Source organism: Acomys russatus, chromosome 29 (assembly GCF_903995435.1).
Source record: "Acomys russatus chromosome 29, mAcoRus1.1, whole genome shotgun sequence".
Taxonomy (NCBI): Eukaryota; Metazoa; Chordata; class Mammalia; order Rodentia; family Muridae; genus Acomys; species Acomys russatus.
Genome location: NC_067165.1, coordinates 9416008 through 9441427, shown reverse-complemented (window position 1 = coordinate 9441427; position 25420 = coordinate 9416008). Strand labels below are relative to the sequence as shown.

Below are 25420 nucleotides of genomic sequence, written 5' to 3'. Positions count from 1 at the left end.
AGTGTCTATGTTCTTGCCCTGCAGATAATGCCTCTCATTTCTTTCCTTCCTACTTATACAAGAGTCAGATAAAACTGCACCTCTTCTATTATTTTGCACTGGCAACTCTAGGCCAACTCAATTTACACATTTTACAGTTGATCTTGCTCTTTTATTGATTGCTATATTATTATTATTATGTTTCTAGATTGATCTAGAAGGATAAGAACAAAGGATACTTCTAGAGAACACCTACCCTAGGTGAAGAATATAAAACCTGCCTCCCATAGCTTGACATTTAGTAGAAAAACCGAGGGGAAAAGAGCATAAACAAGAGGAGGAAAGTGTAGGAGATAAAAGTCAGAAAATCAAGAATGCTGCTGCCTCTATGCAGAACAGCCTGGAAATTTGCTGAATGACACAGATCCACAAGCATTGTCGTCATTCGTGTTAAAATGTTAACTTGAAAGAACTTTGAGGACCCCGAGGAAGCCGCTGCTGACGGGCTGGGTCGGGCCTGGCCGGGGCCCAAGCCAGGGAGAAGCGAGGGGCCTGAGCGGCTGCCCGGCCCTGCTGCTGAGCAGGCTCCTGGGACCATGGGCCTCAGGCTCTGAGGACAGGAGGCTCCCTGTGGCCATGACGACAGGTGACTGCTGCCACCTCCCTGGAACACTACGTGACTGCTCTGGTATCCCTGGCTTCTCCAAGGTTGTGGAAGCCACAGGGTTTGGGCCACCCCAGTATGTAGCACAGGTGACTTCAAGGGATGGCCGGCTGTCCTCAATTGTCATCCGGGCTTTGGACACATCAAGCGACTGTCCCTTCTGACGAATCTGCCATGGGGGAGCGAATGGGGAGACCTTGCTGTCCTCCCATGTGGCTGCACTGGTACACTGGGAGCTGTGCACAAGAGCTGTCAGGAGAAATGGCTGTCTTCCTCCAACACCAGCTACCGTGAGCTGTGTCACACTGAGTTTGCAGTGGAAAAGCGGCCCCGACCACTCACAGAATGGCTGAAGGACCCAGGGCCCTGCACTGAGAAGCAGACACTGTGCTGTGTGTGACATGGCATGCTTTGTGTTCATCACACCGCTGGCTGCCATCTCAGGTTGGCTGTGCCTGTGAGGGGCCCAGGACCACCTCCGTCTGCACAGCCGGCTGGAGGCTGTGGGGCTCATCGCCCTCTTCACCATCTATGTGCTCTGGACACTGGTCTCTTTCCGATACCATTGCCAGCTGTACTCAGAGTGGAGGAAGACGAATCAGAAAGTCAGCCTGAAGATTCGGGAAGCAGATGGCTCCGAGGACCCCCACCATTCCTCGCTGGCTGCTGGACTCTTAAAAAAGGAGGTAGAGGAGACTCCTGTGTGAAAGCCTGGCTGGCAGGTCCTCGAGGTGTAGTGGAGAGACCAGAGTCAGATGGCAATGCCCTGACATTTGGAAGGATGGAAACTGCCTGACCCTTCATCCACAGCTATGTTGTTTCTCGCGCCAAGAGCCACAGCAAGCAGAGCCTGCTCTGTGATCCAGTATGAACATATTTTCAAGGATTTTGATTTGCACATTGCTGTATATGACAAGGACAGATGGATAGACCTGAGCTTTGGATGGAGCAGACACTCCTATCTCATTCTGAGATCTATTTGACATCTCTTGGCCAGCAGCTTTGGCTGCTTGTGTCAAGGGCCCCCATTGGACTAGAAGGTTCCAGCAAGCTTCTTGCATTACTCTGCACCTAGCTAGCTTGCTTTACTGGCACACTTGACATTATAAAGTTACAATGCATTTCAAAAAACCACACCTGGATGAATAAAAGGAGTCCTTGCTGGAAAAAAAAGAAAGAAAGAAAGAAAGAAAGAAAGAAAGAAAGAAAGAAAGAAAGAGAAAGAAAGAAGGAAAGAAAGAAAGAAGTTAGAATACCTTGAGGGGAGTTGGGCCTCTGGGAATCTCTAGAAGGAATTATCTTGAGTACATTAATCAATGTGGAAAATGCTCAATCATTGTGGGTGGCACCATCCTCTAGGCCAGGGATTTTGGACTGCTTAAGAGTGGAAACAGATTGCATGCATTATCTTTTGACTGTAGATGTAATGTGAAAAGCTACTACTTATGTCTTAACTTCCATGCCACATTGGACCATGACATTGAATTATAAATATATATAAATCTTTTGTCCCTTAAGTTGCTTTTCTCAGAGTGCTTTAATAGCAGCAATAGAAGTGGATAATGAGAGAAAAGTGGGTGGGAGAGGGGTGGAAAGGGGAGAGAGGGTGGGGATCAGGTTGGGGGAAAACAGGGGTGGTAGGTGAGAGGTCTGGGAGAGAGAAGGGAAACCAATGGGGGCATCTCTGGGACAAGCTGGAAATCTGCTATAGTGTAGGCTCTGGGGGTGATATGGGGGTGACTCAAGCGGAGACTCCTAGCAGTGGGGCATATGGAGACTGAGGTGGCCACCTCCTATGCCCAGGCAGTACTTCCAGTGGAGGGAGTAGGACACCAACCTACCCACAAAACCTTTGACACAAAATTTCCCCTGCCAACAAGGTATTCATGTATAAATATGGAGCAGAGATTGAGAGAAGGGCCAAACAATGAATGGCCCTACTTGAAACCCACACCATGGGAGAGAGACAACCCCTGACACTGTTAACAATACTTTGCCATACTTGCAGACAGGAGACTAGCATAAATAGATGTTTCTTCAAAGAACATTTAAGTGCCTTTAGAATGGAAACAAGTCACTTCTTCCTTCTGTTTTCCACTGGTGATAACACGTGGAGCTCTCTAACACTTATTTATTTCAAAGCAAAGCAAATGCTATAACAGTGCAAAGAAGATCTGTGCCACAGATAAGATGCAGGCATCAAGAAAGCTGATTTTATTTCAGTGGGAAATAGGGATTTTATAACATTTCAGAGACGAGAAAGCAGAGGAACTTTAATGGGGGAATTTAGACAAAATATAGTTTCTGAGTCTGAAAGAATGTGGCTATACCTGTTAGTGAGGGACTCTTAATTTGCTGAAAACAATTTGAGATAACACAAGGGAAAAAAAGATAACATTATTACAGCATGATTTCCTGTGTGAGTATACAGCACTGACCATCTGCCAGGCCAGTCTTAACCTTGTATACCACACAACCTCCTTAACACAGTAAAATATTCTGAACTTACCCTTCCTAACTCTAAGTGATGATATAAATGAAACTTTTAAAAGAAAACAGGCTATCTGAAACTCTCCAGGAGAACACAGGAATGAAATGATTCAAGATCTTGCTCTGCTAGAGACCCAGGAGAAGTCCAAATACAGTACGCATGCTCTTAAGACTGAGAAAAGATGTTTATCAATTCTCAGAACAAGCCATCGTTTGAAATCCATCTAGATGATGGAAGTAGCCATCCTACATATAAGGGAAGTATGTAGCTATCATTCAAAGACTCACTAGTGTGTGCAGAAAGGAACTGTTCATATGCACACACACACACACACACACACACACACGTTTCCTGCAAACATATTCTGTACTGCTCAATTATAGTCAGTGTCTCATTTTATCTAGTTTTCTTCACTGTTAGACTGAACTCCCTTGAGGAAGGGTCCATGCAGTCCTCACTGTTGCTACTCCAGTACAGTGCAGAATTTTAAATAGATAAAGTGGTAAAGACAACTGACACATTGAATAAATGAATATATTTATTAATAAATAATTTCAACCTCCCTAACATAAGTACATTGTTCCTTCTCAATGTGAAACTTAGGGCCATGTCCTAAATAGATGATACATATTATCACCTTTATAATGTATTCCTTCTAATTGTAATTGACTTTCTCATAAAGGCCTATAATATACTGTCTCCCGATTATAGAGAGGTCAAGTTCAGGTCAAAAGATACATTCTTTTTGACTCTTTGTCAGCAACTCCACAAATGTAATAAGCACTAAATGTACTATGTGTAGACACTGTTACTTTTTTGATTTATCTCAAAATTTACGATTGCTAAAACAGTGCCTGACCCTAGAAAAATCAATACATGCTCACTAAATGAGTAAATTTACAATTTAATACTGAATGAAAGAAATGGATGACAACAGTTGCCTTCCCGTTTACTACCCTCTTGAATTCTCTTGAATTCCATTGACTAAATATTCAAAGCATTCTTAGACGTTACTAAGACACAGGGAAACTGAGACACCCAAGGCCCAAGTATATAAAGATCTCTAAATATGCATTATCAACTTTTCTTCAGGATCCTGAAATACAGGATTTCTAATTTCCTCTCCAATGAAGCCGAAAGTGTCAGCTTGAATATGCAAGTTCTAGCTCAGAGTCTTTCTTGATAGCAGGAAAACAGGCAATTTTCATTTCAAACCAACAGAACAGGAAGTAGGGAAGAAGCAGTTTAATGCTTCATCTAAGTCACACATGGCCATTCATCTGTGTTTGGCTGGAATGATTGAGATCATCATGCTGTAAGTCCTGACAGAGGCATTCAACACAACATTACAAAACCGTTCAAATTCTCTCATAGTACCACATATAAAGCACATCCTGTATATAACATTGTGCTATGTGTTGGGCACTACTCTCTAAATAGTAAGTGTGTGTGTGTGTGTGTGTGTGTGTGTGTGTGTGTGTGTGTGTGTGTGTGTGTATAGCCACAGCCAGACTGTGCTACCTTACATTCACACAATTTTGGCTCTAGTCTTCTGCTTCCCCTAGTTCAATTATCCCAGGTTACAGAGCAATTTGGTACATTTGAAACTTAGATAATTCTTTTTCCTTCTATGAGGGCGTAGACTACATCATGCTTAGACTATGCTGCACATGACCTTTCATCTGTGTTTGACTGGAATGATTGGGCCAGTTGGCCTCTTTCTTGTCATTTCACATGTCTGGTAAAGCTACCCACTTGCCATAAATATTCATATTATAAATCTCCTTTCTCTAGACAAATGAAATGCACTCCTCCAAACTCTAATACTAGCCCCTCAAATTATAATGTCCCTGTCACCAGCACATCTACTCTTCTCTTTGCACTTTGTGATAGCTAATCTCCCCCATGTCACTGGGATAGAGATAAAGAGCATAGAACAGTGATCAGACACAGGCAACACATTTTCCCACCCCCATATCTACTCAGATTACCATTTTATCAGCTAATGGACACTGTAGGTGGAAGGAGAGAGGCGGTGTTACATATTGCCAGTTGAATTTTTGATAACAAAAAGATACTGCTCCTTTCTTGAATTAACCTTTTTGTCCTATATACTGTATTCTTTATTTGTCAATTTATTTTATAACAGTGAGATTTTTTTTGTTTTGTTTTTATTTTGTCACTGCCTTCTGGAGAAGGACACCCACACACTGTGGCAGCAGCTGCTTCTATTAATTCTAAGCCATTAAAAATTACAATTAAAGCTAATTATTTGGGCTGGTTAAGAGCCAGAGAAAAGCTGAGACTTATTATTTCCATGGTCATAGACAGCAACAATATTTCTACCTGTGGCTGGCTGCTGAAAAAAACGCCACCCATGTAGAAACTTTAGGGACCATGCCAGAAGAGGCTCTGAGCAATGAACTCTGTCTCCTCTCCTCTAATTCTGAGAAACAGGAAGAAGGTGATCCAGACAGTGATCCTAGAGTTGGTTTGAGTCCAATCTCTTGTATTCTTGCCTACTTAGGCTTTCTGCATAAATATGGTCTCTACATAGTTCCTATGATCAATAGCAAGGTTATTGTGAAACTCTTAGGTGAAGTAGACTGTATTTTCAGACCTGTTATTTGCTGGGTCTGGAACAACAAATGAGGCAGGAACATAATGCTTTCTACTTAATATGGAGTAGCAGGCCATAGCCTCAGTGATTCAGGCTTACAATGAAAATGTATATTGAGTTTGTTTTCTTTTTCTTTCATTGTGAGTGTAACAATGGTGAGGGTTCAGGTGGTGAAGTCATGGGATGAGTGGGATTTTGACACAGCCAACCAACAGCTCCATTCAATGCTGGCTCCATATACCTTTTAGAAATGCAATCCTTCTTTAGTAGGAAGAATGGTGACTTAGGCTCTAATGCACTTCCATTACTTATCAGCCATACAGCACTGAGCCTGAGCTTCCTCATCTCTAAAATCTATAGGAAAAGCACAGTCCTGTATCAGGATAACGCAATATTCTTGAAATAGTTGTGTATAAACCTAAAATTACAATCTCTTTCTTTGATTACATGTTAAAGTATTTAGCATTATTTTAGCAGTAATGCATTAAAATATAAGCATTAGAAAAGTCAATGACTATATTTCCATTTTTTTTTTGTAAAAAACAATCATGAGTATTACCTGTATAGTGTCTAACAAGTACATCTGATCTATTGCAGGAGAGAAGTTACAAATCTGAGAAAACATCTCTGTGTCTTCTATAACAGAAGACAAATTTTATAAGCTATGCCCTAAATACAATTTGCACAAACAAAAGCAAAGCATAAAAGACAAATTACTGGGCTTATTTTAGAATAGTTTCATACTCTTGGTAAAAAGGCTCACTTCAGAAGTTATGTAGTACGGCATGTTCTTCGGAGAGCATACCTGTTCTAAAATAATCTGGACCATTCCCAACTCCAAGCTTTTCTTGTACAAAATGGTGCCTGATGTGCTCTCTTTTGCAGATAGGTGGAAGAACCAAATAAACCCAGAGCTTCATATCAGTGTTAGTCAGATGTCTAAGATAGTAACATTTAATCCAATTTTCAGTGTAATTCCATCATTTTACCCAGTTCATGGAAGATTTTTGGAAAAACTTCCTGTGGAAAGTTGAATGCTTCCTTAGTTGTAACAATGCAGCTGCTTCAATAAGAAGTCACTAAAGATGTTTATTTTGTTGGGTTACTGTGAGTAAGAAAACAGTGTTCATCTTAAATCAGAAAACCTACAAGGCACAAATGTACTCTTATATGGTTTGAGGTATCTACACAGTTTATAACTGAATCTGACTACCCTTCCATTTTCTACCTTCAAAATATAAACTGTAATTGCATAAATATATATACATATATATCAAAATGGAAATGTATAATTTTATAACTGATTAACATTAAAAGACAAACACACACATGCAAAAATTTTAAAATAATTGTTTTGTAAAAGCACCAATGTAATAAGCAGTTTGTATTCCTAACAGCTATTTTTAAATTATTTAAAATTTTAAGTTTAATTCTCTCATTCACTTTGAGTTGTGATAATAAATTACATGGTCTTCCTATCCATCTGCCAGCTAGATTCCTCCTCTTGCATGTCTGAAAGTGATCTCAAATTCAACCTAATTAAAATTGATCTCCTGTCATCCCCTAAACTCCTAAACTTGGGGTTTGGAAAGTACTTCCACCACAGTCAGAAGCTCCCATTTTCATGTGCCCAATTACATAAATAAAAAATATGAGTTGACCTTAATTTCTTCTTTCTTTCCTTGAGTAAAAATGTCCTGTTTTGCTGATTTAAAAAATGTAAATGGAAGAATAAATATTGCTTTATATCTTCCAATGCTGAGTCTTTCTAGAATTTAGGAAACAGTAATTTTAAAGAAAATCAGTACCTTGCTTTAACAGAACGGAACTTGTAATGGGAAAGAATGATAAACAAACAAAATCAGTATATGAATGTTAAGTCAGTAAATGTAGTGATTGTAAAAATGAAATTAGAGTTGCAAGTGTAATAATGCAGGAAAATGCTCACACAAGTAACCCTATAATAGAAATTGAATGAATATGGAAAGATGCCATCTGTACAGCTATTAACCAAAAAAAGAAAAGAAAAGAAAAGAAAAGAAATAACAACCACAAAGGTCAAACAAAAGGAACAAGCTTTGGGGGAACATCTGAAAAATAATAAAAACCAGTGTGAATGAATAGGAATCGGTGAGGTGGGGACTGGCTGAACTGAGTTAGAGAGTAGAAAGGAGGCTGCAACTAAACAGGGTGGATGGGGGAAGTGGAAGGGAGGACGGTTAAGGAGCTGCTGCAGTTGTCCAGGTGAGAGGCAGTGATGGGCTGGAGAAAAGCTGAAGCTGCGAAGAAGATAAGTTCTAGGACTAGGAACAACTTTGAAAGTTGTTGGTGGAATAGATAGGAAATGTGAAAGTGGGCTTGAAATCAATCACCATACTATTTTTTGTCTTGATATCTTTTACTGAAAATTTTATATCTCACTGAGGTATTTAAATTCTCCAGAAGATTTAAATTTATCTATCTCCAAAAGCTATCTCCAATCTGTTTAGTTGTCTGTATTTCCATGCTTTTATTAATATGCTGAGAAAGTCCCCACACAACCCTGCTTCTTTTTCCCACCCCATCCCCATTCCTTTCTCTACATAGTCTTTTTAAATTTTAATTGGATCTTGTCACTTTCTGGATTAAACATCTTTCACAATCTCCAATTATGCTGGAATGAAATCCAAACTATTGCTTTTTACTTCTTTAGACAAATTGGGTTCATAGTTCATTCCTGTGCCTCCAAAGACTTCTGGTTGCTGCTTTGTTTTCTACAAACAAGTGTTGCCTCACTGCTCTAGGCTTTTGGTTTTGTTTGGTTTAATTTTTGAGACAGTGTCTCTCCCTATGTATATTGGTCAAGGACTTGTTATATACACCAGGCTAGCAGCCATTCCCCTGCTTCTGTCTCTTGCCTTCCAAGTGCTGAGAATATAGGCATGTGCTGCCACAGCCCATTTTTTAAAGTACTGGAGACTGAACTTTTCTCTTTTCTTTTAGTTCAAATGTTACCTTCCCTATTCCACCTAAATTAGAACTTGTTCTTTCTCATAGCAATTATGTTCTTTCTTACAAAACATTGCTGAGACTTATAATTATATATTCATTGTGCCTGTTTATATATAGTTGCATTTGCAACTAGTCCATACTCTCTTTGTGACTAGGAACAATTCCCATGTTTAGATTGGCGGTGAATAATGTAGCATCTGCCTCAGGACTTTACAGTGTTTACTGAATGAAGTCAATACTATAGCATTGTGTCAGAACAGTGTCAGAGAAAGAAGAAGGCTGGCAACTGGCTTGGTAGGTCCGTGATAGGCTTAAGGGTTCCCAGAGTACCTGAAGTCAAATAATCCAGCATTTTGCCTAAATTCCAAGTTACCAAATCTAAGGAGCTAAGTAAAAAAAGGCAATATGAAAAATAAATTTTAAAAATTGGAGAGGCTATGAGATGGGGGGGAAGGGTTCTAGGCTATTTCAAGAGTTAGTTTTCCCCCTAAGTTTTACATAGTAGTTCTCATAGAATTGATAAAGACAGTAGTCACCCAGAGAAAGTACCTTTTAGTCTCTGTATAGTGACAGTGACCCATATAACAATATGCACTGGTTTGTTTCTGGATTCTTCTTGTTTCCCTTCCCAGCCGACTGAGATAGTAACTCTTAAGCAAAGAGATTCATTGTCAATGAACCCTACTCCACATAAGGAATCACTGTAGGATCTTTTATCCAGTACACTTATGAGATCTGCCTGGTTTGTCAAGAAGAGAAAGGCTGTTATAGAGAAGGTCATGATCTCATCACCGCACCTGCCAACACAGAATGGCTACCAACTGTCCCTTTGTGCTCCCTGGGCAGAGTTATTACAGGCTAGGCATTACCAAAGTTGACAGAGCTCAGTGAATAGCAGACAGAGAAATATTGGGAAACAGAATCATTTGCAACTTCCATCTGATTTATCATATCCTTGTACCCCTATCCCCATTCCAGCTCACTAATCCCAGAGTAAGGACTGCATGTTCACAAAGTGAACTAAACTTAGTTCCCAATGGAAAGTCTGAGGGATATATCATAAACAGACCCAAGGGACATGAAGTCCAAGAAGCCAGCAAGTTGTCTGAATTCCAGCTTACCACCTCTAAGGAGCTAACTAAAAATTCAATGTGAAAAATGAATAATAATAAAAATGCCCACGGATGTGGGGTGAGGATAGGAAATGGGATTGAGTGAGAATGAGGCTGCAGCTAAGTCTATGTTGGTAATAGCTAAGAGATTTGATCACCAAGGATAAAAGTTAGAAGACACAGAAGCATGGGTAGTAGGAGATGTTCCACTCTCCAGAGGGAGATGTGCACTTGCAGTCTCAAGTGGATGAAAGCATTTTAAAAATAAGTAAGGTGGAAAGTAGGGTTCCTTCGCAGAGATGTGGTATATACGAGGTATAGGGCACACCATGTCAAAATTGTTTTCTGACCATGATAGAAATTTAAGAATGCACTGTACCCTATCAGGAATGAGAGACTGACATGGGAGTCATGGGAAAATATCCTCTAGGTGTCAGTCTTCAGGTACCATGTGAGGAAACAAAGTGTTGTCCATTGTTTTATGTGACAAATGTTAATCTTTGATGACCCAAGAATCTCAGGAATGATAGACTATTGGGAATGAAGTTCAGGCCGGGGAAGAAAAGCATCAAGTGAGTGAAAAGCACAGATATGGCACAATGGTGGGAATATCTGATACACAGAAAGGAAATCTCACCTAACGATGTCTGAATAATTATTATAGACAGCTGCTAAGATCTCAGCAGATTGTATTCAGTAGCAAGTGTCAGAGCAATGTGGCAGGGGAGATTTGATAATAATGAGCGAATGAATAAGAGAGTAAAAGGGGAAAGACATTCCCAAAGATAAGGCCGAAGAAGAATGTGGATGAAAGAGCAGATAGCACATATAGGCCATGCTATAAAGACTCCAAAGTAACCAAGGAGTCAATAATGGATGTTGAGCAAACTCTGTGAAACTTGCTAGACACAGAGACCGTGGGCACCCAAAGGAAGCACTGATGAAACACTCCTTAGTCCTTTCTCAAAGAGTAACTGGTAGAAATGTTGACACGAAGGAGTCAGCTCTGGCATTTTGGCCGTCATCACACAAAGGACAGTCTCTAAATCAATTTCTCAGTGCCCACCATTCATCTATAAATAGTACAGCTTTCTTTCTACACCGCTGATTCTGGCATGGTTAAAAACTACATTTATACTTCAGTAGTAGACTTATTAATCTCAGACACTCTGAATTCACATATTCTACAACCTCCCATTTTCCAGGGTTATTATGTTAATTAAAATAATAAAATGGACTCAGTAAAGAGCTTTCTGTAATTAAAATGAGTAAATGAACTTGCAAGTCATCCACCAGATTTCTGAAATTTGGAAATTAGAAATATAAGAGATGAAAAACCTTTTTCCTAGTAAGAAATGCACAATTGTTCTTTGGAAGACTGTTCTTCCTCAGTCTTACCTTTGGCCATGCCTTTCTCCTTTCACCCTCTTATTCTTTCATTCATACACTCTCATTGAATCCCCTGACCACATTTCTATGACACTGACCATCTGATACCTTCTCTCAAAACATATTTTGGAGTATATTAACCCTTTATAATCTACACATATCCATATATTCACCTATATAACTAAAAAGATTCTCACTATGTGAGTCATAAGGGTCTCTCTTCCCTTGGTGTTTATTTTTAAACTACTTTATTTGGGGTATTGAAGCCTCTACCTCTCTTCCACCAACCCCTTAGCTCTGGGTATGAGAAAGAATGTTAGTGGGGAGAGGGGGCATAGACCCTTGTATTTCTCCTGTCTCGGGTTGGATTGTTGGGGGGCAATACCAACCTTTGTCAACAGAAAATGCAGCAAGCAATCTTCTCCAATATGCTGCATGGAAACGTTTCTCTCCATCTACCTCCAGGCTGTCACACCATCCATCTCTGGTCTCTCCAAACTACTACAACACCATACGCTACCACTGCACACCGTGCGTTATCTCTTTGGGCATTCCTATTTATTTCCCTCAGAGTCCTAGACCACATCCCTCTCCACACAGCACAGGCTAGGCCATTATCAGCTAGCAAAGACCACACCTTGCAGGAGGCAATTATCAGCTGTGGACAAACTAAAGTCCAAACTAAAATCCCACACTTAGGTTTAAAACAAAAACAAATTTACGTAATATAACTGAGTTTACAAAAAAACTAAAACTTGCATTACAGCCTTTCAACATTTTCTATCTACAAAAGAATTTTTAAAGAAGAAATCTAGAAAGAAAACACAGTATCTCCAAAACAAACAAACAAAAAGTAAATGGAATTAGCAAGAAGTATTGCAAAACAAAAACAAACAACAACAACAAAACCAATAGATAAACAGAAATAAAAGTAATTAAGCCAAAACAAAAAGACAGAGGACCAGAGAGATGGCTCAGTATTGAAGAACACTTGCTCTTCCAAAGGACCTGCATTAGGTTCTCAGCACCTTCATTATAACCGTCTGTACACCTGCAGTCATGGGTACATATTTACATGCAGACACATACACCTGCACATGAATAAAAATAACAAAAATAAATCTTGTAAAAGATGTTCTAAGAGAAGAAATATAAGGATGTGGGTCTGCTCTACAGTACAGCTTTAGTAACATTTTAATTAAAGAGAGTGACCCCAGAGGACTTCTGATAGAGACTGCTGTAGGCAAAGTAAACAGCAAGTGCCATTGATGTTTCTCTGCTGCTTCCATTTCTAGCTAGAGCTAGAACGCTCTTGGGAAAACTGCCTTAGACTCCCCTATATATGAAGCTTCACAGCATTCATAAGAAAATAGAAGAAAAGAGATCTGGCATTTAAGTATGCAGCCTTGAGCAACTCATATGTTCTTTTACTTCCATCTTCTGATTGGTAAAATAGGAATCACAGTAATTTTTATTTTTATTTTTTTAATGTTTCCAGTGGTAAAATACAGGCAAAGCTCCTGATATATACCATGGGCTATGGTTAGAAGTTATTAGCCTTGTTTACATCCCTTCAAAGAAATAAGGGAATTTTCTGCTATAGGGTATTAATAAATTTTGACTCATTAGTATATACTTCCTCTTCTAAATCAAATTAATAATGCATATAAATTACTCCTTCCTAATTAGGTGTACTCCTTTGGGGCTACAGGAAAAGCTTTGATGTCTCTAGACAAAGCCCATGTTCCTGTCTAAGACCATCAGATATTCCCTATATGGACTCAGTCCATTTTTAGCAGACAACAAGTAATGGAATCTTTGATATTCCTGTTTGTTCTTAAAGAGCACTTGTATGACCTCTTCTCTCTGGTGCTAAAACTCTGCTTCCTTCTCACTCACAAATCTGGTTCTTTGCTTCCCATTTTATTCTATGATCCCTTAATATGCTATAATTACATTTCCCTCTGCCTCATTAATGCAGAATAAGTTCCTATTCTTAACAATTAAACAAACTGAATTTTATATATACTTACATGTCACCAATTTAACTTGATTAAAGAAAGTACCAACAGATATTTAATTTAATATCTATAAATATTTATATAGAAACAGTTTAATTCAATATATATTGCACTCATTTGCATTCCTAAGAAGTAATTTTTCCAATGGTAAAATATAAGTATATGTGTTCAAGTTTCCTTTCTGTTGCTGTGATAAACACCATGACCAAATATAACTCACAGAGTAAAGGATTTATGGGCTAGAGTCTATTATAAAGGGGGTCTGGGGCAAGAAGTCAAGGCAAGGGAGCTTGAAGAAGCCTAGTAGAGGGAAGTTGCTAACAGGTTTGTTCCCAGACTCACCTTCAACTACATAAAAATACTTATTTATTATTTTATATGAACATAATGTTTTGCCTGCAAGTATCTAGTGTACCAGGTGTGTGCCTAGTGCCCATGGAAGCCAGAAGAGGTTGTGGATCCCCTCCGACTGGAGTTACAGATGGTTGTGAGTCACAGTATGAGTACTGTTTATTAAACCCAGGTCCTCTGCAAGAGTAAAGAGTGCTCTTAACTAATAAGCCAGCTCTCCAGACCTTTCTAACAAAGTTCAGGCCTGTCTGCCTAGGGAAGGTTCTTCTCACAGTGGGCTGGAATCTTCTACATAAACTAGCAATCAAGAAAATGCCCAATACACAAGCTAACAGGCCAATATGATCGGATCAATGCTTTGAGTGTGGCTCATTTCCCCAGTGTATCATGTTAATAACTAGAATTATCCATCGCAATGTGAGAAATAAATAAATTAGCTGATAGTGAAAGGTCCCTCTAGAATTGTCCTTCTAAGGTTTCAAAGTTAGTAAAGTTAGATTTCAGTACTTTCATTTTGTATGTTATTAGTAGGACCGGTAAGAAAAAAATCATGTTGCTCTCAAATGACTCACGTAGGCATTTACTTATTTTCACCTTTATGCAAGACTAACTCACACACCCAACTCTTTCTACACTGAATAAGAAGTAGGACATGGGCTATGGTGCATCATTGAAGGTAACATCCTCAATGGCAGTATATTTCACCAGGACTTCAACTGTTGGAGCTAACACTTAAATATTATCCTGGCTCCACAGACATACAGATGAGTGTGGGATTTCAGAGGAGAGAGAGTTGGAAGGGAGTGTCAGAGAAGAATCTCTGAAGGGGGTGGCTTCAAAATGACATGGACTGTAGGACAAAATTCTGTTTTATTCGAAGGGAGGAAAGGCTCTTCCTATATTACAGTACTATTGCAATTGAGCAATGGTGAGAGTACACAATGTGTTCAAAGCAACTGAGACCTGGAGCTAAAGCACAGGCTACATATATGAATAACTGGGGAAGAGCCTAAGACCAAAGTTGTACTAAGTTGTAGAGAAAGAGATGGGATCCAAAAGTCAGACTAATGAACACCATCAAGCAAAAACGTGCCTTACGTATGCCCCAACACATGTATTTCTGCATCGTATCTTCATCCTTTACCTAAAATAGTAGCAAAGGAGTAGATTCAGATAGTGCTTTCAATATCCCCATAATGGACTTTTGGAAACTCCATTATGGACTTTCCAAAAGCTTGGAGCTGGAGAGATAGCCTGCTGTTTAAGTGTGTATATTGCTTTGCAGAGGACTTGAGATCAGTTCCCAGTACCCACATCAAGCACCTTAAACTATCTTCAGGGATCTGACACTCTCTTCTGGCTCCCACAGACACTTTCCCTCATAGTATACACACCTCACCCCATATACAAGCTATTAAAACTCAAAGAAAATCTTTAAAATAAAACACATTAAAAAAGCATTAGTTAAAGCAGAACAAACATTCTATTCCAATCAAAAATACTGAACAGTGGTTAGTTTCTTATCAGAAGATCCTACCATCAGCATGATTGTTCTGGGATAGCTTCAGGAGGAATTCTCTACCAAGTGTGAAATGTGACGAAGAAGTGTTAAGTGTGAAAAGAGGCAAGCTATGATATATGGTGAGGATGGTCAGGCATTTAGCCCTAAACTGTTCTTCTGGGTTAAAATAGAATGAGTGTTGAGCAAACTGACAAGTTTCACAGCAATGAGAGGAAAATGCAGAGGTGGAAAAAATAAATCGCAAGAAGTGAAGACAAAGGTGATAGGATCAAAATGCCAATGGAAGGAGAAAGGCCTTAGCAGGAGATTTATTAGAGAGCATGACTTGCATCAGATCCAGAGGCGGCAGTGACTTGGAGAATAAATTCAGCTGTAGTTTCTGTCCTTTTGGGCTGAGACCTTATAGAATGCAATATTTCTCAAAAATGAGCCACAGTCCCCAAGGCCTCCAGCTTACTGAAGATAGATTGTGAGTGTATTTGGGAGAAAGGTAGTAGAAAGACATAGCAACTTTTGATCTTTCTGGCTTATCCTCCCTCCCTCCCTCCCTCCTTCCCTCCCTCCCTCCCCCCTCTCTCTCTCACTCTCTCTACTCTCCCCCCTCCGTCCCCCTTGATTCCCCTTTGTCTCTGTCATCTCTCTCTCTCTCTCTCTCTCTCTGTCTCTGTCTCTCTCTGTATGTGGGTGTATACGTATGTGTGTGTGTGTTAGTCACAATGTACTCATCCCAGTGTTGTATCAATAGGAATATCAAGGTCTTAGTTGATCAAAAGTCTTTAAATACACAACAGCCTATAAATGCAGCCTCAAAAGCAGTTATATAGCCCTGCCTGTGAAGGTCTCATGCTGTCTGGCTACCTCCAGTTTAAATTCTACAAATGCAATTCTATGTGGCACCAGGATATTTCAACCTTGCAGCCCTCAGATTATCTAACGGGTGCGAGGATGCACTGTGCCTCCATGAGTAGGCTGTCGCGAATGTCATTACAACTAGGTCACTTCCAACAAGAGAGAAAAGACTTGGAGTGTCTACTCTGTATCAGACTTCTAAAATGTCCAAGTGGTATTGCATGATTAATCAATATTAATTATATTCGTATAATTAATAAGCTGAATGATAGATTTGATGTGATTTTATTTTTAAAGAATTAAGAAAACAAAAAAATGGTATGGCTAGAAAAATAGGGAGACCTGGTGGCACTCAGAGGAAGGACAGCAGGTTACCAAGAAGAGACTTGATACCCTATGAGCATATACAGGGAGAGGTAATCCCCCTCAGGAACAGTCATAGGGGAGGGGAATAAGGTGAAAATGGGAGGGAGGGAAGAATGGAAGGATACAAGGGATGGGATAACCATTGAGATGTAACAAGAATAAATTAATAATAAAATAAATTAAAAAATGAATATAAAAAAAAGAAAAATAGCCAAGCCAAAAAATATCATATGAATACAACCAAAATAATTCATGGAAAAATACATAGTATCTCTGACAATTGGTGTACAATTATTATTTTTTACTTTAAATTTGAACAATCCAATGCATTTTCTTTTTATGTTGAAATTGAATTTTCAGTGTAATCATTGATTATTGCATTAAGATGTTCAAGTAGTTTATTACTCTTCAAAAAGATAAAATCTTGGAATGACTATAAATTCAGAAAAAAAAAATACATTCAACCTGAACTCTGAAGTGCCATTTTAAGAGAGTGGAAAAGTTTCCTGTTGAGTGATTGTGTTTTAATAAATAAATAAGTAGCTGCAATGAAAAACAAGCAGCACAGGGAAGGAAAACCTGGAATGCAAATTGTGTCCGCAGCTCTGCAGCAGTCCCTGTGGTATGTTTTTCCTAGAGAATGATAGGATATTTGCCAACACATGTACAGCAAATGATAGGGAGAGGCTTCTATATATAATTCATTCTCCATCAAGCTAAGTACACAAACATCTCAACTGAAGCTTGGCCAAGGCTAAATATTTAAAAGGTCCCCACAGTGCTCCAGGTCCCTGTTGATGCCATTCCAGACAATGCTAAGAAATAAGTGTTCTCGTTCCCAGTCACTGACAAGCACCTCTCTGCTCGCGGTCAATGAGTGTCAGTGCTCTCACACAGTGCACTCCCGGCCAGAACCAATTACAGAGAGGCTGGAAGCTAGAGGGAATGAACCTCATTATATCCATAGCTGGGCCTTAATTTTTAACCGTTAATGCATGATCTCACAGTTCCCTAAAGAGATTTTTATCACAACATCCACAACTCTTCAGTAAATGCATGTGTTGGGGGACATTGTGTAAAGTTGTGTCTCTGTCTATTCAATTGTTGATTCTGTGCCAACAGAGAGCTATGGCCCATCACCTTTTACATATTTTGTAAATATATGTTCCTTCCTCAACTGCCTAAGGCAATCTAGAATTGTATCTGATCGACTTTAATAAAGGTCTGACAGACAATAGCTGTGCAGGAAGAGGAGGGCAGAACTTTCAGGAGAGAGAAGAACTCTGTGAGGAAGAAACAGACAGACTTGGGAGATTCGCCAGCGGGAAATAGTGGTGGACCCATGTGAAGAGGAGCAGAGAAGTAGAGCAGAGCATGTGGTAGTCTGTGGGGTACAGTTGTCAGGATGAGCTAGATGAGCTAGCTTAGAGTTTGCCCAGAAAAAGGCCAAAGATTTAAAATAGTTATAAGTCCCTGTGTCATTATTTTTACTGCTGGTGGGTGGGTCCTAGAAGGGCAACTGTGTGTGTGTGGTGGTGGTGGTGGTGGGGGGAGTGTGCATGCACACGTGTACACATTTGTGCACACATGCATACATGTATGTACAGAAGCAACCTTCCAAACTTTCCAAAATAATTCACCATAAAACACTAAAAAGAAGAAGAAGAAGAAGAAGAAGAAGAAGAAGAAGAAGAAGAAGAAGAAGAAGAAGACTATTATCTTACTACTAATAGTATTTATTAACTTCTTTTATGTACCAGTCATTATTATATTCCATTAACCACTATTACACAGATCTCCCTTAAGAATGAGAAAAACCAATTTTGAAAAAAATTACTATTATACATTTGATTAAGGATGGATTGAAAAAAGCTGATGTGTCTATTTGCAAACCTGAGTTCAGGTGATTACTATAGTATATTTATTTTTGACCAACATTCTGTGTCATATGGTAAGGACACAGCATATCCTTAGCATAATAAAATGTTGCCTTTCAACAGAATCTCAGAGAGTAGAGGAGGAAAATAGGGGTATTAGATCCAGGATGTGCCCTGCCTCCTTTCCCCCAGCCCTGAGACAGGGTTTCTCTGGGTAGCTTTGGCTATCCTGGACTCACTTTGTACACCAGGCTGGCCTCAAACTCATAGAGATCCACCTGCCTCTGCCTCCCAAATGCTGGGATTACAGGCTGTGACACCATGCCCAGGTCATACCTCCTGTTCTATCTCGGGTTTTTGGATTCCAACTTAGCCTGCCATCTCCCAATTTAATCTCCTGCCCTACCTTCCCCCTGAAGCTTAGACATATATTTATTTTTTCATTAGATATTCTTATATCTAGTTTCTTTACTGAAGCCTTTCTCAGATAGACTTCTTAGGTGGGTGGTGGTGGCACACGCCTGTATTCCCAGTACTTGGGGGGCAGAGGCAGGTAGATCTCTGTGAGTTTCAGGCCAACCTGGTCCACAGAGAAAGTTCGGGGACAGCAAAGGCTACACTGAGAAACCATATCTTGAAAAAACAAAACAAAACAAAACAAAAGATTCTTGATCGATGTTTCTTTCACCCTTGGTACCAACCACTTAATCAGCCTCCAAACCCTGAGTCATCATGGGTTCCTTACCTTTACTCATATTCTATATTAAGTCTGAAAGCAACTTTGTGTTGGAATTACTTCAGAATGTATCCTGAGTGCCTTTAGTACCTTGGCCCTGGCTCCCTTATGCGATTCCCGGACCCCTGGCAACACATACTAATTGGCCTCCCTCAAGTCATCCTTCTCCTTTCGGTGGGCATTATGGTTGCTTCCCATAGCCTTCCTGTCTGAAGCCAATCCTATCATTTCTCTGCCTCACTTATGTGTTGCCTTCCCTGTCTTCAGTCCTGCACTTCCCTACACTGGATCTATTGGTCTCTTCTGTAACCAGTAGGCAAAGGGGTGTTCTGAACACATAAGTGAAGATTTATAGTTTTCTTATTGAAAACCAAGTGACTATCCCTTTAAAATTTAAGTAAAACCTGAAGTCCTTACCGTGGCTCACATATTTATCCATCTGACCCAAGTTCTCAGTCATCACGCGCTTCCTCTGAGCATAACACTGGCCTTCTTCACAGTCTCACGTCTCGGTCCTCTTCCAAGCTGTCCCATCTTCTTAGGAAGCTCTCCTCTATACCTTATTCCATTACTTCAGTTCAGTTTTGTACAATATGCTATTTAAGTGCCACCCCTTCCTCTGTACATCTGTCTCTCCCTTATCTGCTTTGTCTTCATGTCCTTATCAATTCCTGAGAATATATTTCTTTTGTTCTGTGCCTTACTTATCAGAATTAAAGGTTCATGAGATGAAGAATTTAATGTATCTTCTTTAATTGTATGCTCAGGATATAGAAGCATTGAATAAATAGCTTATTAGGTACTACTTTGGTAAGGTCTGTATAGTTTAACATGTTTTTTAAAAAGAAAAAAATCATTAAATTAAAATAAACATGGTTACCAAATAGCAGTGTAGTACAATGAGATATGATGGGAGAAAGTCAAATCAAGTTTATAAGGTGTTTTAAAGTGCTCTAAAGGGACAATCTGACAAAATGAATACACATATGCATATTAAATAATTTATTAATTGGCTTATAAAATATGATCAAAATAGTCTAACAACAGCTATCTTACCCCCAAGAGGCAGAATCCTCAGTATCTGCTGAGTATGTAAAACTGATATCTCAGCAGTCACGATCTGTCATAGGAAGCCTGAGCATTCTTGGAGACCCACTGGTCTTTCCTTCATGGCAAAACCCCAGAAAAGTATGTTCTCTTATTAACAAAGGACTCAGTAGCAGCAACTACAAGGTAAATTCACCCCACAGGAGAGGGAGGGATAAGGCAATGAAAGATGAATAATCTCCCCCTTTACTTCTGAGTTGCTACTAGAAGGTGCCACAAACATTTGGGGGTGGGTCTGCCCCCATCATTTAAGGCAATCATGAAAATTCCTCAATTTCCTTCTTCCTCGGGTGAATGCAAGTTGTGGCAAATTGACATTTAAAAGCCAACCATCTTATGTAATCACATCTGAGGATTTTGAGCTAGTGTTTGTCTTTCTGCATCTGGGTACCATCCCTCAATATAATCTTTCCTACGTCCATCCATTTACTGGAAATTTCCATGATTTTTTTGTACAGCTGAATAGTATTCCAATTGTGTATATGTGCCACGCTTTTATTATATATCCATCTGTTGATGAACATTTAAAAATATGGAGTAACCATAGAAATCAATAATCACAGAAACCAGAAAGTGATCATACTTGGGAGAAATTGAGTATAAGACTGTTGGTTGGAAATGGAAAAACAGGGAGTGGCTATGACTGGAGAGGAGAGAGATGTCAATACAGAAGAAGGAGGGGAGACAAGGGACAGTAACACCAAAGTTGTTTGATAAAGACTCTAAGAATCAGATCATTTTATATTTACCTAGAACTATGCACAGTCCATAAGTAGGTGTATGTACACTTACATACATAGTTTAATGGAGGTTAAGCCACTTGTCCTGACAATGTGCCTCACAAAAACCATAAACTAACAAGCCTCCAGTACCAGGCACCAGAAACTGCTTTTCTAATAGTTGGTAAGGAGAGTTAAAAAACAAACAAAATCAAATGAAAAGCCATAGAATATAAATGCAGCCCTTGTTTGCCTCTCATAGGTGGAAGGTGAGTCCTCATTGTTGAATAAGTTTCTTACTTAGGACACAAGACTCAGATGAATTATTTGAGCAGTCTAAATTCTGTGTTCCAAAAAATACTACGCAAGCTGCCAAGAGTAGGAAGCAATTAAAACAGTTCTACCCCTCTGCAACACCCATGGACCATGCCCGCAACAGTGTAACTAATATCCCTCATCAAAGAAGCCTCCTGGCAGAAAATAACAATCATCAATGACAAACCCAATGCAAAAACCAATGGATTGTGGGGAGTCTAGTCCCAATGGATGGAACTACATTAGAGCTTATTGTGTCTATGGCTCAGGATACATTTTTGCAAAGAGGACAGGAAAATTGTAAAAGCAAATACTAGCAAGTCTGCTGTCAAACAATTTCTCCCTCCTAGAAATGGCTGCATTAACAAGCCCAGAGCAATGGCAATATCAAGTGAAGTGATTATTACATGAAAATGTTGACATGAAAGAGCAAATTTTCATAGGTCCCACTCCTACATGAGTAACTACAGGCAACTAATGGCTGCTGGGAGGAGACTTTATGCCTTCCTACTCTGTAACTTTGCCAAGTAGCATTGACTCAGAACTTAAAATTCTCCAGTCTCTGAAAGCAGACTGCTGTATTTGCTAGTGTCATCTGCCCCATCGACTTCCTCAAATATCATATTCTCCTTTTACAGATGCAGTGCTAAGCAGTTCAAAAAGCGAAAGAAAGATGAGACTAATATTTCTATCATCTACCATATCATTTGCTAAATGCTTTCCTCCATTTAGTTTATTTAATACTCATAACAAAGTGGAAATCATCATCTCAAATTCAACCTAGAAAAAATAAAAAAAACTTGTCTAAATCTTAGTCACCAAACTGAGGTAACCCTATGATTAGATGAAAATCATACAACAAATAAAGCATGGGATAAAGACTAACACTCAGGGTCCCTACAAGCAATTAGACTCAATCCAGCTCATGGGCCAGGAAAGTTTAAAGCATGGTTGTTTCCGAAGAGGTAAAGGAGTGTAGGCGAACCTAGAACAGATAGTATTTATTGTACACAGAGGCTAGATCCCACCTCCAGGAAGAAAGAGAAAGGGGAGGGAGTGCCTATCAGACCTTAGAAGCTGAGAGATCATGTTGAGGGCTAGCTTGCAAAACTGACTTCTAATCAAAGGACACAGGTAGCCCATATCATCCTTCAAGGAGGGAAATTGAGAAATAAATACTGCAACCCTCTTTTCCTTCCTCTGACCTTCAGTGGTACTCCTGGTTAGTTGAACTGTTGGTCAAGGGAGTCTGTGGATGTGATACACACTTGTCAGCCTGAGGAGGGAGTGAGAGACAGATGGTGCAGAGGCTTGTACAGTAAGGAACAGGAGCGGAGTAAAATACATCCTGCATATGCACTTAAACAAGGTCACAGGAGGCTTTAAAGAACCCTCAATTCAGATCGCAGTTCTTTGTCTAAATCATGTTTTGTTTGGTACAATGCTTAAAACAAAAGATTCTGCTTAAGTGATTATTACTTTACAATCACAGTCCAATTTAATGAAAATTGTTGGGTTTTATATATTAGCATTTCTAAAAATTCCTTTTGTGTACTTCATGAGCGCCGCTCATAGCTCTTCAGAGCCTTTATATATAGCCCCTTTTAATTGTTCCTCTAAGACAATTAGAATTCCATTATATTTGAAACTTTAATATAGCCATTATAATGTCAATGGAAACTTGTCTGAAACACATTCATATTTTCATATTAATGGAAGTGCTGCTACAATGTTAATGGAAAAATGGGTTTAATCAATTATTTAATTCTTTCATTAACTACACACCATGCGCAAACTCAAGGGAATAGAAAATAAACAGATCATTTAAACAACAAAAGAAGTTTTGCTTTCGAAACATTCAGGTATAGTCTTTCTAACCTGGAGTGGCTAAATGGCATAAAAACAGATCACACAGCTGGAAAAGCAGGAAAGCACATGGGTTCTGAAACTGGGAGAACCTCTTCAGTTCACTGACCTGTGTGTCTGCAGAGACTCTCAGAGCCTCTGAGCTCTGAGCTTTGGTCTCTTTGTCTTTTAAATGGGTAAACTATGGGAATGTCAGCATTTTCATCCCCTACACCCACAGCCTGAAACTAGCTTGAAGAAGAGTCCTCATACCATTTCTGATTGGCTCCAACTCATCATTCTTGCCAAGCCAAAGCTGCCTGTATTTAAAGTGTTTTCTTCCAAGTCTTGGCAAAGTAAAGAAAAAGGTCAAAAGTTTCTCAGACCTCAAGTAATACGGAAACTACACTCAAGTTCTGTTGTCCTCGAGGACAGAAGTGGAAGAACTGGAGATAGAATACTTAAACACCTGTGAAGGGCAATGAATGATCTTTGGCATTGGATCTACATGCTTGGAGTAGTCTTTTCCCAAGGAAGTTGGCAGTAAAAGACAAGGTTGGAATTAGGGCAAAGGATAGGTATCATTTTAGTTTTAACAGGTTAGCCAACCATAAGATTAAAATCAGAGTCTGTTTCTAAGGAGAGCTATGGAGACCCCTACTAATGAGGATAAAGTCAAAGTTGCGTTCAACAGAAATAAATACAATGAGGTGATGGAAAACCCTGTGCATACCAAGGAATCTACGTGTGTGTGTGTGTGTGTGTGTGTGTGTGTGTGTGTGTGTGTGTGTCGGGGGTGGGTGGTAGTTAAGGCTGACAATCCCTTGGGTAAATACATGTGTAGGAGAAAAGGTTGTCAAGCTTGTGCCATGACACGTTTTACTAAATTAGTACAGAAGAAAGATGGGTGCTTGGCTTCAGGCTTTACATCTGCAGTTCATTTAGTAAATTTGGACTAATGATGGGTTTTTCAAGGCAATAGAGTATGTGTCCTGCAATGATATTCTCTCTCTCTCTCTCTCTCTCTCTCTGTGTGTGTGTGTGTGTGTGTGTGTGTGTGTGTGTATGTGTGTGTTCTTCCTCCATACTCTATTCATATTAGTCTTTCTCCATACTATGCTTATACTATTCTTTAGATTAAATGACAGTAGACAGTTTACAGAAAAATTCAGATTAGAAGTTTCCAAATCCTTGGTTGTCTTGGACTTTGGCTCCAGCTACTAAGTAGTAGATGTGAAGTAATTTTGTCCTTTTTTAATTCTAAATTGTAAATTCTTTTCCTTTCCAGCTTAAATACCCTTACTATAAAAATCCAACATCTGAAGTGATATGAATTTTCAGAATAACTGGCAAAGCTTTAAGAAATCCCAAACCACCAAAAATGTGAAACACTCTTGAACTAAAGCAATTTGGTAGAGGATGCTGAACCGATACTTACTTCACATTTCATAATGTGATGGCTAATATGAGTTAACTTTCCTGGAGTGTTGGGTTCCCAAGGACCTGACAATGCTTATATGAATGGATGACTGGGCATGTCTGTGAGTTTGTTTCCAGAAGGGATCTGACTGAACACACTAGAAGAAGATCATCAATGCCCCTATCAGTGTACATGAACAGTACCTAATTCACTGAGGGCCTGAAAAGAACAACAACAAAAAAAAAAAGCTAGGAAAGGCAAAGCGCTGCTTACACTGGAGCTAGAACACCTGCTTCTGTGGGGGCTCAGATTTCCTGGTTACTCTCCTTGGAAGCAGACTGGGACTTAAAATATCAACTCCTTGATTTTAGACCTCTGGACTTTGGTGACTGACACCCTGGGAATTCCTGGTAGAGGGCAGATCACGAGGCCTCATGGTCTCTACAGTTGTCTAATCTACTTTCTGTAACAGTTATTTACCTATGCACTCTATTGGGTCTTTTCTCTTGGAAGTGTTACTATAGAGAGGGTCTTAGGGAAAACACAGTGATCGCCAAAATGAATACACAGAACACAGAGAAAGGCTTAGGAGGCAAATCCAAAACGGGGCAGTTGTGCTGATTTTCTTAAATTTATGAGGTAGTTTTTTGCCCAATGCAGATCGGTCTTTACCATAAATACTTTTGTGCCCTAGGCTTGGGGATCCAAGCAACCTAAATGAACTTGTCTGACTGTTTCCTACCTCCTTCAGCCTCATTTTCTTCATCTGACAAGAACTTAGATAGTCACAGTTATTATAAGGGTTGGATGCAAAGTCTGTATTCTTGGACTCTACCATAAGTGGTGCTTTCTGTAATCTGCATTACTCTTGCTTATCTCTGTAGTCATCAACAAACTACCTTTGGATGCCAGTCTTTTCTATTAGACTACAATGAGCAAGCTAAATGCCATGAAGTCACTCCTACCTTCTTAGAAATTAGCAGCTCAGTACAGATAAAAAGTTTAAAACTTTATGAATGAGTGGCTTTTCTCCTTTTCTGGACAGT

General features: G+C 39.4%; 1 protein-coding gene and 1 pseudogene across 1 annotated transcript in view; one reads left to right on the top strand and one right to left on the bottom strand.

Annotated features, from left to right (window-relative positions):
• Agbl4 (AGBL carboxypeptidase 4) overlaps positions 1-25420 on the bottom strand; it is a 1177749-nt gene that overhangs the window by 533369 nt on the left and 618960 nt on the right. The window lies entirely within an intron of this gene.
• LOC127211828 (E3 ubiquitin-protein ligase MARCHF2-like) lies at positions 616-1360 on the top strand (annotated as a pseudogene).